At 34.9% G+C, this 16,325-nt stretch overlaps 1 long non-coding RNA gene across 1 annotated transcript in view; it reads right to left on the bottom strand.

The window, feature by feature from the left end:
* LOC107516241 overlaps positions 1-16,325 on the bottom strand; it is a 600,835-nt gene that overhangs the window by 342,241 nt on the left and 242,269 nt on the right. The window contains exon 4 of the long non-coding RNA XR_001598236.2: positions 9,653-9,693. This is a non-coding gene — a long non-coding RNA (uncharacterized LOC107516241). The remainder of the gene's footprint in view (positions 1-9,652; positions 9,694-16,325) is intronic.

A 16,325-nucleotide genomic window follows, 5' to 3' on the forward strand; every position in this document is an offset into this window, starting at 1 on the left:
ATGAAACTAGACTGTTGTCTATCACCACGCACCAAAATTAACTCAAAATGGAATAAAGAACTGAATATAAGACCTGAAACAATAAAATACATAGAAGAAAACATAAGAACTGCACTCGAAGAACTTGAACTTAAATAGGATTTTATAAATGTGACCTCGAAGGTAAGGGAAGTAAAAGCGAAAATAAGTGAATGGGACTACATCAAACTAAAAAGCTTCTGCTCAGAAAAGAAACCATTGACAAGGTAAAAAGACAACCATCCAAATGGAAAAATACATTTGAAAGCAATGCCTCTGATAAGGACCTAATATCCAAAATATACAAAGAACTCATATGACTCAATAACAACAACAACAACAACAAAACAAATGATCCAATCAAAAAATGGGCAAAGGACCTGAACAGACACTTCTCCCTAGAGAAGTACTCAACAAATGTCCAACAAATACTTGAAAAGATGCTCAACATCACTAGCTATTAGGGAAATGCAAATCAAAATCACAATGAGATACCACTTTACACCTGTTAGAATAGCTGTTATCAAGACAAATAATAACAAATGTTGGAGCAGATGTGAAGAAAAAGGAACCCTCATATACTGCTAGTGGGATTGCAAATTGGTACAGCTACAATGGAAAATAGTATGGAGATTTCTCGAAAAACTAAGAATTGATTTACCATATGATCCAGCAATCCCTCTACTGGGTATTTACACCAAAGACTTGAAAACTCATATCCAAAAAGATATTTGCACACTGATGTCCATAGCAGCATTATTTACAGTGGCCAGGACATGGAAGCAACCAAAATGTCCTACGATACATGATTGGATAAAGAAGCTGTGGTACATATATGCAATGGAATATTACTCAGCCATAAGAAGAAATGAAATACTGCCATTTGAGACAACATGGATGGACCTCGAGATAATCATGCTGTGAAATAAGCCAGACAGAAAAAGTTGAAAAGCACACGATATCGCTTATGTGTGGGCTAGAAACCTAAAAGCAATAAATGAACAGGACAAATAGAAACTCATGGACATGGACTAGTGGTTACCAAATAAAATTTTTATCAAAAAGAATTAATATAGAAGGTGTCAGTACTGAACATTAGAGAATTATATTTTAAATTTCACAAGCATGTAACATCTCTAATGTCATAAGATCATTGCAGAAATAATTGTATTATGAGCATTATTTTTCACTTGATAGCTGGTAAATGTCAACGTGAACATGACAATGCTTTCAGTCACCAGTGACCATACTGGACATATCTTGCAAATACATGTGATTTCCACACCAACCATGTATCCTAAATTGATAATTATCCTAGTAGAAAACCGTTGCCAAGACAGCTTAAGTAACAGAGGTTTTTGTTTTGTTTATGTTTTAAACCATGCAACTATGAAAAGCCTACGCCTATCTTCACAGTTTTCCTTCACTCTGGGTTTAAAATATAGGATTCTTGTCTCCCTGAAGCTACAGCCAATGGCTAGGAACCAAAGAGAAAGTCTGACCTACTCCTATATTCAGCTAATTAATGTCTGACAAGAAAATCTTGATTTAATAATAATATTTAGCAACTCATTTCTTCTGCAAAACATTTAAGCTTTTCTAGGATATTGCATAAAAGCTGCTGTGTCATTTTCCTGTATTTAGTCAAATGAGAGACTGAAATGCATTGTTATGACGAAAGAAGTCTGTTTACCAACATGAAATAGCAATTACAATAGTATGACTTACGCGAGTTCTATAAGTGTGTAAACAGAGAGAATTGCTTACATATATAGGCAAATAAAAATAAAGAAGGAGAGGTAAAAATCTAAGTGGTTTTTAAACAAACATTTAAAAATCATATTTTATATAAAATTTTATATCTCTGTACATAGTAGAATGGCCTGTGGTGAGTCAGAGCTTAAAAAATTAAATTCGTGTTTCCATGCTAATAAGTGGAAAAACAAGTAACCTGAAATCCATTAGGAGCCTGGTCGAGTTATGACATCAAATTATTGTGCTCCCTCGACAGGAAGCAACGCTAGCGCAGAGAGATGCTCATCCTGTCCCCTCGTCCTCGGGCCTGCCCTGTGGCCAGTCCCAAAGCAATCCAACTGCGTCGCTAGTGTCTTCCAGATCCAAAAGGGAGCAGTGGAGTCTACGAATGTTCAGGACACAGGAGCAGGAAGAGGGACACGCCCCCCACCCCCGACAAATGACACTGAGGGTAAAGCTGCTGTAAATGCATAACGTGCTGGATTTAAAAAAAAAAAAAAAAATCTAGAAAGGAGAATATCTGAGCATTGCTGGAAACACCATTTACAAGATTCATTCTAAACAGTCAAGCACATGTGTAACCACAGCAAAATGTTTCGCCTCCTCATTATAATTAATTAGGAGACTTAAAAAATGCAAAGAATCAAACACAGGTCTCCTACTCTCTTGCTGCTCACAGACTATTATCGTTAATATGTGGGTGCTTTCACTTTGAAATTTTTAATGCATTTGAATCTGATAGAGATATTGGGGAAAGTCTGTTTTCATTTCAATAATTAATGTATATAAAATGCCTTAGTGTTGAAATGGAGGTAATAAACGGTCATAAGCATTCAGTGCATTTTTATGGTATAGGATTTTTCCTTGGCATGTGCTCTCAGAAGTAAAATTACTGATTCATATATATAAAATTTTAAATGAATCTTGATACTGCAAAATTCTCCCCAAATACAGAACCAGTTTAAAGCCCCACTTACCATGTAAAAGACTTCATGGTTCTCTTTGCTCTCAATAAATTGCCTACTTCCTAGGCAGTTAAATATACATTTACTCTTGGTAAGAAAGTATTTTACTTACTGTTTACACTAAACATGACATTTTTAGCTAGAAAAAATTCTACCATGTATTTATCATTTGTGGTTTCCCCTTGATGATATACATGCTAAAGACCCTGCAATATCACCTACTTATGTATCTGAAGTTTCAGATACCCTCGATAATGCCCACTCTATGGAATGCATTAACTCACAATAGAACATGTGTGTCTAACTAAGTTCAGGGAGAGAGGAGCTGAGGGTTTACAGAAAAGAGAAGTTGAAATGAAAAGTTCTGAGACCTCTGTTAAGATGTCATGAAAATGAGACGAGTTTGAGGCTCAAAGACAAGGAAGTAAAAGAATGGTCCAGAGGACTGAAAATCCCAATCATACTTAAGAACAGATGGGGCTGTTTTAAAGATGAGAGGGAGTCGCCCGGGATAATAAGACGTCCCTTTCATTAGAGGCTGAACAATGAAGTTCATGTTTGGGGTTCACGTGCTCCTGGCTGATGCCGAGATCCACAGAATTATAACAGGATCTGGGTGCTGAGTGGGGTGGAAGCGAAGCCCCTGGAAGTGAGATGAAAAGAACGTGGGGCTATTGAATCTGACGTGCAATTCGCACATTCAAAATAACGGAAGAAATGGCTGCAAAGTCTCTGAATCTGAGAGCGAAGGCGAGCGGTCGAGTCCATGGATCCAAATAGCTCCATTTTCCATGCATTTTTTCTTTTTTTCCTCACAGTGAGAAAACGATTATTTATCGTGACCCGCTATTATGGGCGGTCATAATAATGCTGGCGTTTTCTTCCAGCTACGTATGATGTAGAAGATAAGATATTTGTTAAGAGTCTTGGCAAAATATTATATAAAAAAATCATATAGATTTTTCTAATTCCTTCCTCATAAATCAGATTTGAGTTACCTATTTTCTTCATTATCAAAAATACTGGATGGACACAATGTTATGTAACACATGATGCCCTTTTCAGTGATGCCAGGTTTCAGCATATTTTTTCGTAGCGTTGCTTGATAGGCTAAGTAGTCATTTTAAAAATCACAATTCCCATGCGGAAAATGATAAAGGAATACAATAGAATGGGACTTTTTTACTATATTCATTAGACTTCAAACTAGTCTAATTTGTAGAGCTGTAGAGCAAATTAGCCAAATCTGTTTTATCTGATTCTAATTATAATGTGTCCTTTGTAAACAAAGATGAGAGTACTGACAATACCCAGAAGTAAGGCACGCTCTGTGATCCCCCGGCATGGCGATGGGTTTTCATGGATTCATTCACATTTTCTTAACCTGTCTCCCTGGTGATTAGTGTTGCTCAGGAAAAAATTATTTTCCTCAGAGCAAGATATTTGACTTGATTCAATCTCTGTCCCAACAAACATCACTAAATATACATTGATATACTGTTGGCTCTAAAAATAATTGTGAAATATTTTTTTTTAAATAATGAACTTACTAAAATTTGAAAGATGACAGAATTTTAACTATAGTGTAATGATGGGAATTCACTACAGACCTTAAATTTCAAAATCTATGAGATAATTAACTGAAAAATATTAGGATCGTACCAAGTACCTAATTATAAAATGTTGATTTCAGGCCCAGCAATCTTACAATTAACTTAATATATCCTATTTTTAATTGTCCTCCTTATTAAGTTACAGGAAAAATTTAATTGCCCAACAGATATAAATAAATAAACATTTTAATTCGTACCTGAAATTTTAAGAAAAAATTATATAGATGATTGTAATAACAAATTAAACAGAACCTTACATTTAATGGTAGAAACCTTGTTTGGTTTCTGTACTAATTGTCTATCCCATTACATTTGCTTCATTAACATGGATGGACTGATAATCCTAACCTGATAGTTCTAAAGATCAAACGGTTTGATAGTTTTTATCAACTACTTATTTTACTCCAAGGAATGAATCGACATTGTAAAAATTTCAATGTTTTCTTTTTCTTTCTTTTTTTTTTTCTCATACAGATTACAATGTTTCAGCAGCTTGCTCACAAACTCAAGGCTCAGAGACTACACTGGAAATTTTCTGGGAAGAATGATGCTCAAGTCTCCCTACTCAGGTGACCTGCCCATCTCCAGTACAAGAAAATGATGGCGGCCATGGGTGCTCAGCTTCTGATCCTCCATAGTGTTCAGCTTCCTTCTGCACTCTTCTATTTTCTATTGGTTCTATCATATCGTGTTGCAATCCATCTCATCAGAAAACAATGACAACACTTTACATCGGGTAACGCTGAACAGGAAAATCTGAGATCCTTGATCCTAAAAGTCAGCAATGCTTTCAGGCATCTGTCAGAACAACTAGTACCACGGAATAATTTCTAATCTAGAGGGAACACTCAGGATGAATGAGCAGAAGGTATGAAAGAATGCAGACAATTCCAATTTAGTCACCCATTTCATCAGCCTCGGCCCTCGGATTCAGAGGAGTGACTGAAGTCACAGCAAGATCAACCACAGTAGGCGGGTAACACCACCTCCGGCAGTGCTGAGAGCAGAAACCGATAGCTGGTCAGAGTGAACAGCTAATCCACAAGAGCATCTTTTTAAAAAGGACTCTACAGTGACCTTTAACTTCATCATGTTTTCCTGCATGTTTTGATAACATAATATTCCTTTTTTAAAAACGTGTAATCTATTATTTGGAGATCTACTATAGAAAACTGTAACTCATCCAAATAGAGGACTTCATTGTTCATTTAAATAATGTTAATGTGTTTATGTCCCTTCTTTGTTTCTTCTTTCCTTCCTTTCTTCCTTTCTCCCTCCTTTTTTTCCTTCATCTCCTCCCCCTCCATCTCACTCTTCCATTCTTCCTTCTTTCTTACCTTTCTTCTATTTATCTCTCTTTTTGGTTCTCATAAGAAATATACTGTTTAATAAAGGACCTGTGATCGATCAAGCTATACATATTAAAAGGGAGTAAATTAATTAACGATGAACAATGTTTACTTGTAAGAATTATGATCAACTTAAATTTATTTTACTAGCGGGAAATAAAAAAGAAAAGAAATGATTATTTAACCTATGGAATCTTTAAATCAGGATTTGTGCTAGGTAATTTACATAAATTATACATCGTATAGTCTGATAAGAAGAAAATAACTAAAATGCAGATATTATTTAATGCAAAGACTTAGAGTCCTGATCTACTTACTAAAAACTTCAATTAAGACTATATATCTAATAATGCTTTGGTAAAGAGAAACAGCTCATTAGGTGATTATGATAACAAATTGAATACAATTTTAACTAGACAAAATGCTTCCTAACACTATGAGACAATTTTAGTTCCTTAAGAGAAAGCAGAAGCTGGGAGTACATTTCTCTAGGCTTTCATGTTGCCTCTTGGGTTCAGTTTAGAACTGAGGAATGGCCAGTCACACACTTTTCTTAATTTCCTGTAGCTTCTAAATGTGAGAGAAAATTAGTCTTAGTGGGTTTAACCACAGAGCACAAAATCTTTCAGAAAAAAAAAAAAATGCTCTTTGCTGTTAGAACAGAGTCTCTCTACCTCATGAGAACTGATAACTTGGCAGTGTTGGAAAGGAGGCAATCATTCCTTACGTTCACGCACCCTTTTTTAAGACATTTTTTTGCATTGTTATCCTCTTTGGGTGAATCTAAATGAGGGGATCAATGGCTCTGTCAGGTGAAAGAATCCAGGACATTTGTAAATTCCAGGGCAGATTCTGAAGCTCTTCTAGATACAAAATTAACCTCAGTTTGGAGTCCAGCCTGCTCCTTAAGGTTACTGTGTTTTAGTCCTATACGTCTAAGTTTATTAGAAACAAATAATTTCACAAGTATGTTCTTTGCTACAAAACTGTGACTATCATTGTGCTGCTGAGCAACCACAGAGATTTATAAAATTTACCATAATTGCATGATGGTTTTTAAAAATATTTTGGTTATTGTGAAATAATGTATACACCATTTAAACTTTTTAAGCTTAAAATTATTGCTATTTCTTTTGCTGTTCAGTTCTAATTTTTATTAGTTCTATTCTCCCATGGTTAACATATTTTTAAAAATCCTATCAATATTATATGCCATCGGTATTATTAAAATAGTAAATGCTTCGTTGCTTATACATAGTAAGAAACAAGTATCACCATGGAGGAAAATTAAAGTAAGATAATATAAAATTATGATCAAGCTTCTAGAGAGACTGGCTTTGAAATTATCTGTTTTCATTAGGTATATTAGATTTATTAACCAGAATATAAGTTTATTAGAGGAATTAGAAAAATGAAATCATGGGAGCTAATAATCCATTAACATGCATAATAAAACAGGAAATCAAATAATTTAAAATTAAATTAAATTTCAAAGATCAACATCTATATAAATCTAAGAATGTGTATAAGATGAAAGTTAATAATACTTATCTCTCTGTGGTCAGATTTCCAGTACAGTTTTTTCTTTTTATTATTTTGGCTTATTTATATTTTTCTGTATTTTTTATTATTGATGGAAACTTCTGCAGTTACAATGTTAAAGTCCAAAGTTTTCATTAGACATTGCAAATCCTAATGATTTTCTGCACAGTAAATTAACTCCACTGTTCATTAATTGATGTTTTATTCCTGTTTCCGCTGAACTCTAAGCCCCACTTATAATCCACGTATTTTTAAAGAGTATTTTAGATGGTTCATGAAGAATGCAGACATACACACATCACAACTTATATCATTTTTTTCAGTGAACTTATAGTTAAACTTACGCATCCTTAGAGTTTTGTTAAAATAACAAGTGGTTAGAAACTACACAAAGAAAATAGTAATGTGTTTGTTCTTTATATTTGAATCTGCGCTTTCTCACATTATTTAAGATGAGCTATGATATCACTTCCTTAGATGAAATTAACATTATTCGCACTAAATTCTTTAACCCTTCATCCACAAAAAAATTTAAATAAATCTTAAGACAAAAAAAAATTTAATAAATTTTAAGACAGAGGGGCAGAAAAACAACACTATTATAATGGTTCTATGAGGACAAAATGGAAGAAGTTAGAATCTAGACTAGTTGGAGGAGAGAATAAAATTCAGAATAAATTAAAACGTTTCCTTTATGTCACTTCTTTGAACTGGGTTTTTGATAAGTTAGAAAACCAGCATGTTAAGAATGGCTTCTTAACCATGGGCCAGAGTCCGCGTGTGTGCTCTGATGTCTGTTTAAGGAAGAGCCATAGTAGGGAGGGTGACAACCTGACACACTTCTCTGAAATTCTCCCCTTCATAGAAGTCAGCAAGCATGAGTGAAGGTGGAGTTTACGTCGCTTCACTCCAAACCCACATCTGATCTCTCATCCAGTTTGGGGAGAACCGACCATTGCAGCAGAGACAGCCGACGGCCTGCTTCTCAGTGCTCCTGCCTACTTTTGCAGCTTGAGCATTTGTCTATGATTAAGATCCTCGACTCTGAGACAGAGAATCGTAAGTAGGGGATGCGGAATGATGGGGAAGTACTGAGGCATGCGTACATAAAGATGTGCCGAGGGCTAGTGCCCAGTGCCGGCCGGGGCAGAGGTGCCATGATGACATAGGTCCCCTGCGACCGACAGCAGTGGCACTTCTCTTACCCGGTCCCCTCCCATAGCATGGTTCTAGCATGGAGGTGCTGGATTCTGAGTCTTCCCCAGGGCGCCCCCATTTTCTGAGCCTGAGTTTCTATCCCATCCATCGCTTTCGTGAGTCAGTCAATATCCTTTCGACAAATGCATCTTTATTCTTCAGTGATTAAGAATTAGTTGTGGTTGGTTGCAAGAAAGGGCTGTGACAGACTCTGCTAAGAAGCCATTGCACGAAATGCAAGGTAGCAATGAATTTAACTTTACACTAGTTAATGTTCTTAAAAATAATTAAATTAGAAATTAAATTCTAATTAAACTAGAACTTAATTTCAACTATATTAAATAATTCCTTTGGTATTAGGTAATAGGATTTAAATCCCCTCAGGAAAATTTTTGAGAGGAATCGTATTGTGTAATGTAGTGGGGACTGTGGCCAGGTGTTGGACATGCCAATTGCACGGTTTTCACCTTTGAAGTCGCATTTATAAATAAAAATTTTACTAAACTAAGGGAATAAAATTTCATAATGTGGGCCTGAGAAGGCATTACTTCAAAGTGCAAAGAACTAGAATATTGGTCGTATTACAAATATTTTTGATTTTCTGGAGATTGTGATATTTTGGCATTGTAAAATATCTGTCTGGCTTGGGAGAGACGGCTTCTGCTTGTATCGATTGTTAAGGAGTTGGCCACGGGCCACCGGGCACATGTCTCTGACACACAAACCAACCGTCCCGGAGCCGTTCTCCCGCTGGAGTCCTCTGCTTGTATCATCTAAGGGCCAGGTGCCAGGCAACGAGGAACCACTCTTACACACCAAAACCCACCGAAATTACTCAAAGCATCCAATCCGAAACCGTTCATCCTGCTCTGCTTTCCTTTTCCTATGGAAACCCCAATAAAGGTGGTGGCCAAAACCTCCCCCTTGTTCCTGGCTCTGCCCCGGCCACCTGGTGTCTTTCCTATGGGGCGCCGCATGGAGCGCTCCCCATCTCCATGACCACCAAGTGTAATAAACTTTGTTGCTCCCTGAGCTTCTCCTCTTGTGGCTTCACCTGCCTATGTCATAAAGGAATACACGACAATGGCGACCAGCAGATTATAAGGATTATCTACTCAATTTATATATGAACTCACTCAAGTTATGTAATCTCCTCCACAGGGACGAGATAACCTATCTCTCAAAGTGATGTTTGAGAAGTAACTGTACTTACTCAGACCCTGGTTCTGAAAGGCAGGTTTACGCTGGAATCACCTGAAGAGATTAAAAACAAAAACAGAACCGAATGAATACATAGTCGATTTAAGTAGAAACAGAACAATGAAGTCAAAACTCCTGGTGGTGAATTTGGAGCAACGATGATTTTTTTTTTTTTAAATATACTCAGGCAGTGTTGAAAACATCTCATGTAATGAAAACAGTGATATCATTCTGACAAACTTCTTTTTAAATGGGTCTTGGTTGCCTGGTTAGTGACATATTTAAAGTGCTTGTTTATAGACATAAGACATCAAAGAGAGAACTTGCGTCATTGTTAACAACTATTCCTGACCGACTCAGCAGGACTGCCTCCATTGACAGGGCCAGGCGTTCAGCCTGCTGGCATTTTCTGGGTCTTTCCACAGGAAAGACACAACCGGATCAAGGACAGCAATTGAGAAACTGCCTTTGGGGAGACCATTATGAAAACGGATAGAAAAATATCTAACAAAATGTTTAGAAATGTATTGAAGTAATATCTAAAAATATTAATATATCATGAAAATGCTCCCCCCTCCAAGAATTCAAGTTTGATTTGGCATTTGAGGATCTAATATATATATTTATATATTATTTATCATATTAACAGAATGAAGGAGAAAAAGGATATGATGACATCCTGAGATACGGAAATAGCATATGACAAAACTCAACATCCATTAATGAAAAGAACTGTGTGTCACATAACTAGGAATAAAAGGAAATTTTCCATTCTGATAATAGACAACTATTAAAACCTACTCCTAACTTTATACTTATGATGACTGACTACTGTCCTTCCAAGATTAGGAAGGCTCAGTGTTCATTCTCACCACTTTGATGTAAGATTTTTTCTGGAGGTTCTATCTAGTGTCACAAAAAGGACAAAGCAACTCAAATTTGCCTCTGTTGTCCATTCCAGCTACTGGATACTAAGCCTTCCCCCACATCCATGTTCACTGATTTCTGACAATACTGCCATAGGAAAGGAATAGCCTTTTTCACTAAATAGTGGTGGAATGGTGGAATGAATAGCCAAAGAAATGCACCTCAGCCCCTTCCTCCTGCAAAATAGTTATCAACTCAAATCAGGTCATTACACTTAAAATAAAGATAAGGCTGTATAAGTTCTAGAAAGAAATATAAGAAAAAATTTAATATAGAGTAGGTAAAAATTTTTAAATAACTAAAAAATTGCAAGGCATTTAGATGATAGACAGACAGACAGACATGTAGATAGGTAGGTAGATGGAGATAGATACATACATACAAATATATAAAATATTTACATATGTGTTTGTGTACACACACACACAATATGGTATAAACCCATTATACTGGGCAATAAGAAAGAACAAACTGTGGATATACACAACAACATAAATAAATCTCAAAGGCATTTTCCTGAACAAAAAAGCCAAAGACACACACACAGCATTTCTCTATTCTACTTATGTGAAATTGTAGGTCAGGCAAGCCTAATCTTTCCTGACTCAGAGCAAATCTGTGATGGCCCGGAGCCAGGGATAGGCAGGTGGATTTAGTGCACAGGGTAATGGAAAAATGTAAACATTCTATATATCCTGATGTGTAGTGGTTACACAGATATTAACATTTTTTTAAATATATGGAATGAGTATTTAAAATGAGTGCATTTTGTCAAATATGTACATTATAATTAAATAAAGTAGATTTAAAAAGTATATGTGCAACAGCTAAATAACAAAATAATGATGAAGACCTATCATGGAATGATTAAATAAGCATTTCTGGTGGTGAGATCTGAGCATCAGCATTTTCTATAAAGCTTCTGGAGAATTTTGAAATGCTGACAATGTTAAAAATATCTTATTTAGTGAAAATTCAGGTCTCGTTTTATTATAATACTAGTGTTCTAGTTAAGTCCTGCTTACTAGTAAGACATGTAATTGTTATTTTGTTTAGTTCTCTTTGTGTGTTTACTGACCTAGCTCATTAAAGATGAAACTAACTAGATTATAAAAATCTATAAACGGTAATCTGAGCAGCAAAGAACATCTCCTGCAACACTCATAAAAAGAAGAAAAAGTTGATGCACTTTCATACTAAGGGGACTATTCTTTTAACTTGGCCCATAGGTAATTCCAAAAACAATGGCAATAAACACTTTATAAGAGGGGTTGATTTATTTAACTAGTTTTATACAAATGTTATGTGCTCAACAATACTTCAAACAAATAACACAATTTGATTAAAATGTAGCCTCTTAAAAAAAAAAAAAAAAAGCCTGAAGAGGGGAAAAATACCAGGGTCACAATGAGAATTTGTTCTTGGACCCTCAGTTGTCATGAACCCTGCACAGAACAAGATGGTCAATAAAACTGGCCAACATGTTGGAGATATGCTGGAGTAACCAAGAGCAGACAAGCCTGATTGTGGACTGCCTCCTTCCATAAAAAGACTGGGAGACTCACAACGGACGTATGCTTCTTCCCTCCTTCCTGCCAGCTCTGAATGTGCCATGGCTAGATGTGAGCTTTAGAGCCAGACATCCTGGATTTTAATCCTGTTTCCATCATTTACTAATCAGATGGCTTAGAGCGAGTGAACTCATCTCTCTGGACTTCATCAGTAATGTTGGATAAAAATAATTGCTATCAGATAATATGAAGATTAACTTAATTAATGTATGTGAAAAAGGGTTGAAAATTTAAATTCAAGTAAAATGTAAATGCTGTTAATGTTATTATTATTTCAAAAGGTAGCCCTTGTTAATGACCATCTAAACTCACATATGACATGATAAAGCAAGAACTGTAGCTATTCAAATAAGATGATAAGGTGTAGCCATTTACTATTATGAATCCAAGTATTTGAGAAAAGCAAGTCTTTTAGATTTCCTAAAACATATAATTACAAGTTTATAATAGTGGAGGAGGAAGTTCTTCTTGCAATAAGGAGATTCACAAAGTTTGTGTAGGGAAACCTGGTCTTCTTACCTGTGGCAATAGGTCAAGGTTGGCAAAAACACGATACACAGGCCGCCATGATCCCCTTTGCCCATGACAGACATTTAATAGATCATAAAACTGTCCTGCTGTGCCTTAAGAGAGTCCAAGAACCTTTCTTGTTTCATAGCTCTAAGCTACCCCTTTACTGAAGTTGATGCTTCTGACAGATTGCTATAAATGGGTATAGATGATCCTTATAGCTATAACCATTTTAAACATTCTCCTGTAGATCTATGGAAATAGCATCCAGTGATGTTTAAATTGAAAAATGCCAATAAAAGAATAAGAATATAAATTAATACAGTCAATGTGTATGAGGAGAAAACGGGGTATATGAGAATACTGTACTTTCCACTCGATTTTTGCTATAAGCGTAAAACTTCTCTTAAAAAAGTCTGTTTTTTTTAAATAAAATAATATAATCAAGATACAAATTATACATATGACACCCAAAATAAGACAATTTTTTGTCAAATTAATGTTATTATTAATTGAAAAGGATAATGTAGAAGATGAGTCATAAATAATTAAACTCCAATAAAAAGAGTAAAGTAAACAGATTTAAGACACTAAGAAACTGGAAAAAGAAATCATCCTAAAGAGGTAGTTACAGCTGGAAGCCAGACAGTATTCCAGGGCTTCGAATATTTTTCTCAGAGACAGTCAGCCTCTCTAAGCTGAAAGAGATGGTATCATCTGCAGACTTTTAAACTAGATTGCACCCAAGACTTGAGATCCAAGGCAGATTTTTCTCCATTTGGAAAACTGAGACATAAGAGCAAAAATGTTCGCCTTTCTGTTCATTGGTGTGAGCTTAAAACTTTAGGCCCCTAGTCAACATGTAAATGAAGGAGGCAAGGCAGACAGCTCTCACGCCTCCTTTCAGCTCACCTTTGTGGGTTCACGTCTGATCTCTCCACAGTGGCAAAGTATAAATGTCAGCTACGCCTGTCATGTGAACTCACGGGCTAAGCACACAGTTAAACAAACAGACTTACGTGCTAGTTTCAAAAAAACTAAGTAAATAGATAGTTTTATGTCTTTTTTGATTTTCCTTATAAAGTGTTGTGAACATTTACCTTGACTCCAACAAGTGGTTAATTTTTTTTTTATCCTTAAATATAGCAAAAAGAAAACTCTTCGATTCTCTTTAATACACTCTTGTAAACAACTGTTCCATCTATAATTCATTCCGTGTCTTTTACATACACATGATTACTAAGTCTAGAATAAGATAATCCATATAAAAAGCAGATTTTAATGCTTTGGGTATATTTGCCAAATGATTTGAAAAAGAAAAATATAATGGGTTAGGTGGATTTATGGGGCAAATAATCTACTCTTGGCAATAGGATGCTAAGAAAAGACTGGTTTAAGAGTTAAGAAGCTCATAATGCCAGCTCAGAATTTACAGCTAACAATTTTGTAGGGCAAAGCCACTATGCAGGCATCCTTATCCTGCATGTAAATGGGATTACCCTTCTGAGCATTATCCTAATGTGGAATTAAACTGTCAAGTTGGCTGGCTTGTTGCATGGACCTGTGCATAAGACTAATATAACTCTGAGTAAAATTTAATATTGTTAAACCCTCTTTTTCTTCTAGAACCACAAAAACTAAAAACACACATGCACAATACTCCTATGTGACTACTGAGTCGCTGTGGGTTGACTTATTGAAAAACGTGATGACAGCAACCCAGATCAATCTTCATTATAATTTCAAATTTTCCTATTTCCTAAAAGTTCTATTTCTTAATTTTTTTCTAATTATTATAAAACTGATGTAATTTGAATTATTTGTTTTCAAATAAAATTGAGGTAAGGAGCATCATCAAAAAAGCCAAATTAAATCATATAAAAGATTGGGAAATGGTTATTAAGAATGTATCATCGATATCAATCTCTAATAGTAATAAACTTAATTCCATAACTAAATTAAATTACTGTTGTGTTCTGTCCATAATACCTCTTCGTAGGTAGAATTACTGTATTATAACCATGATGATTGTGGAAAACTGAACATTTTAACCATGATGATTATGGAAAGTTAAAAGAGAAGTTGCCTGATAATTCACTAATCTGAATCACACTGGATATAGGAAAAAAAAAAAAAAAAACAGCTATAAGTATCTAGTTTCCTATAAGAGAAGAGATTTAGAAGAGCCAATATTTTAAGGTAGGGGGATGACAAGTTGTAAAAATGCATCTTTCGGGAGAAATTTGTAATTAAGCAGTTTTCCATAAACACTTAGCTATTTTCTTAAACTGGTGTTTTGTGTTTTATTTATTCATTTATTCATTTATTTATTTCAAAAGAAAAATTTTCACCATCATCTCAGAGATAATTTAACCCTAATCCAATATAAGTATTTTTCATAATTTTCTTTTAAATTTCTTCCAAGGAGGCATAAACGTAGCTCAGTAAATAGCTGGCCCTTATTTTTCAAGAAAAATACCATGCTAATGAGTATTTTACATTACACTAACTCGAGAGGAAAAACTGGTTTCCTTCTTTCCCCATTGTTCTTATTTTTAGAAGAAATATTATCAAGGAACAGGCATTTATGAAATTGCATACCGTTAACAAGTCTCTGATCATATTTAGGTAAAACAAATAGAAGAACCATGTAGATTCGGAGAACTGATCCTAAGGAGACTATTCTTAGACTAAATTCTTAATTTTTGATCACTAGAAATGATTTATGAGTTAATCAATCATTATAACATACATAATTTTTTTCTGAATACAGTATTACGACGAAGTGATTTTTAGTATGTATGGTGAGGAAAAATAATTTATATACACTGTATTTTTTCTTATTCATCGGTAATACGATATACTATACACATATTGAATCATAAAATCAGTGATGGGAAGTAATCACGCAAACTGTTAAACTGTTAACTTTGGGGGGGTGGCTACATGATTGAGAAAAGAGAGGGATATACCATGTATGAGGGAGGGGGAGGGCTGTTCTGTTGTGCTACCTATGCAGTGTAATTGCGGTTCACAAAATAACACTATATACAATGTAGACTTTTTTTATTAAAAATTTGTTAACGTAAGAACCAGCAGGATTGTATACTGCGTTTTTATGATTGTTACAAGCTCCAATCACTTTAGTTGGTAAACAGAAACATCCGCTTCACTCCTTTTTTATTTCAGTGCGCCTTTTACATCATCCTGTTTTTAATGCACACTGAAATGTCCAGGAAGTTTTTTTTTTTTTTTTATAACACCTGTGCTATTATTCTGATATTCACCGTTATTAAAACTTGAAAATGTTTTTACCTTATGACATTATCAGCCAAGAATTCATTAAACAGTAGAGTCGGTGCTGGTTCTTAAAAGTGCTGCCAGGCAACAAAAAAACTTTGGAATTCAATTAGGTGTGTTAAATTTCTAAGAAAAAGGTCAAACTTTAAATTCAGATAGTTTTGTTTTAGATAAAGTAAAAGACATAATTAGAAAAAAATGCATCTAGATGTATGTGCTGTGATTAGAAAAGTCTATATTCTAGGACATTTCTCTGTTGCCTTTTCTATAAGAAAAAGTATTCTTGAATTGTATTAAGTTTGAACTATGCAAACTTTCAATTGTGTAATTTCTCAGATATTACACATAAAATAAAATACAAGGCTCCCACATCTCAAG

This window comes from Rousettus aegyptiacus, unplaced genomic scaffold, assembly GCF_014176215.1.
Source record: "Rousettus aegyptiacus isolate mRouAeg1 unplaced genomic scaffold, mRouAeg1.p scaffold_m13_p_16, whole genome shotgun sequence".
Lineage (NCBI taxonomy): Eukaryota > Metazoa > Chordata > Mammalia > Chiroptera > Pteropodidae > Rousettus > Rousettus aegyptiacus.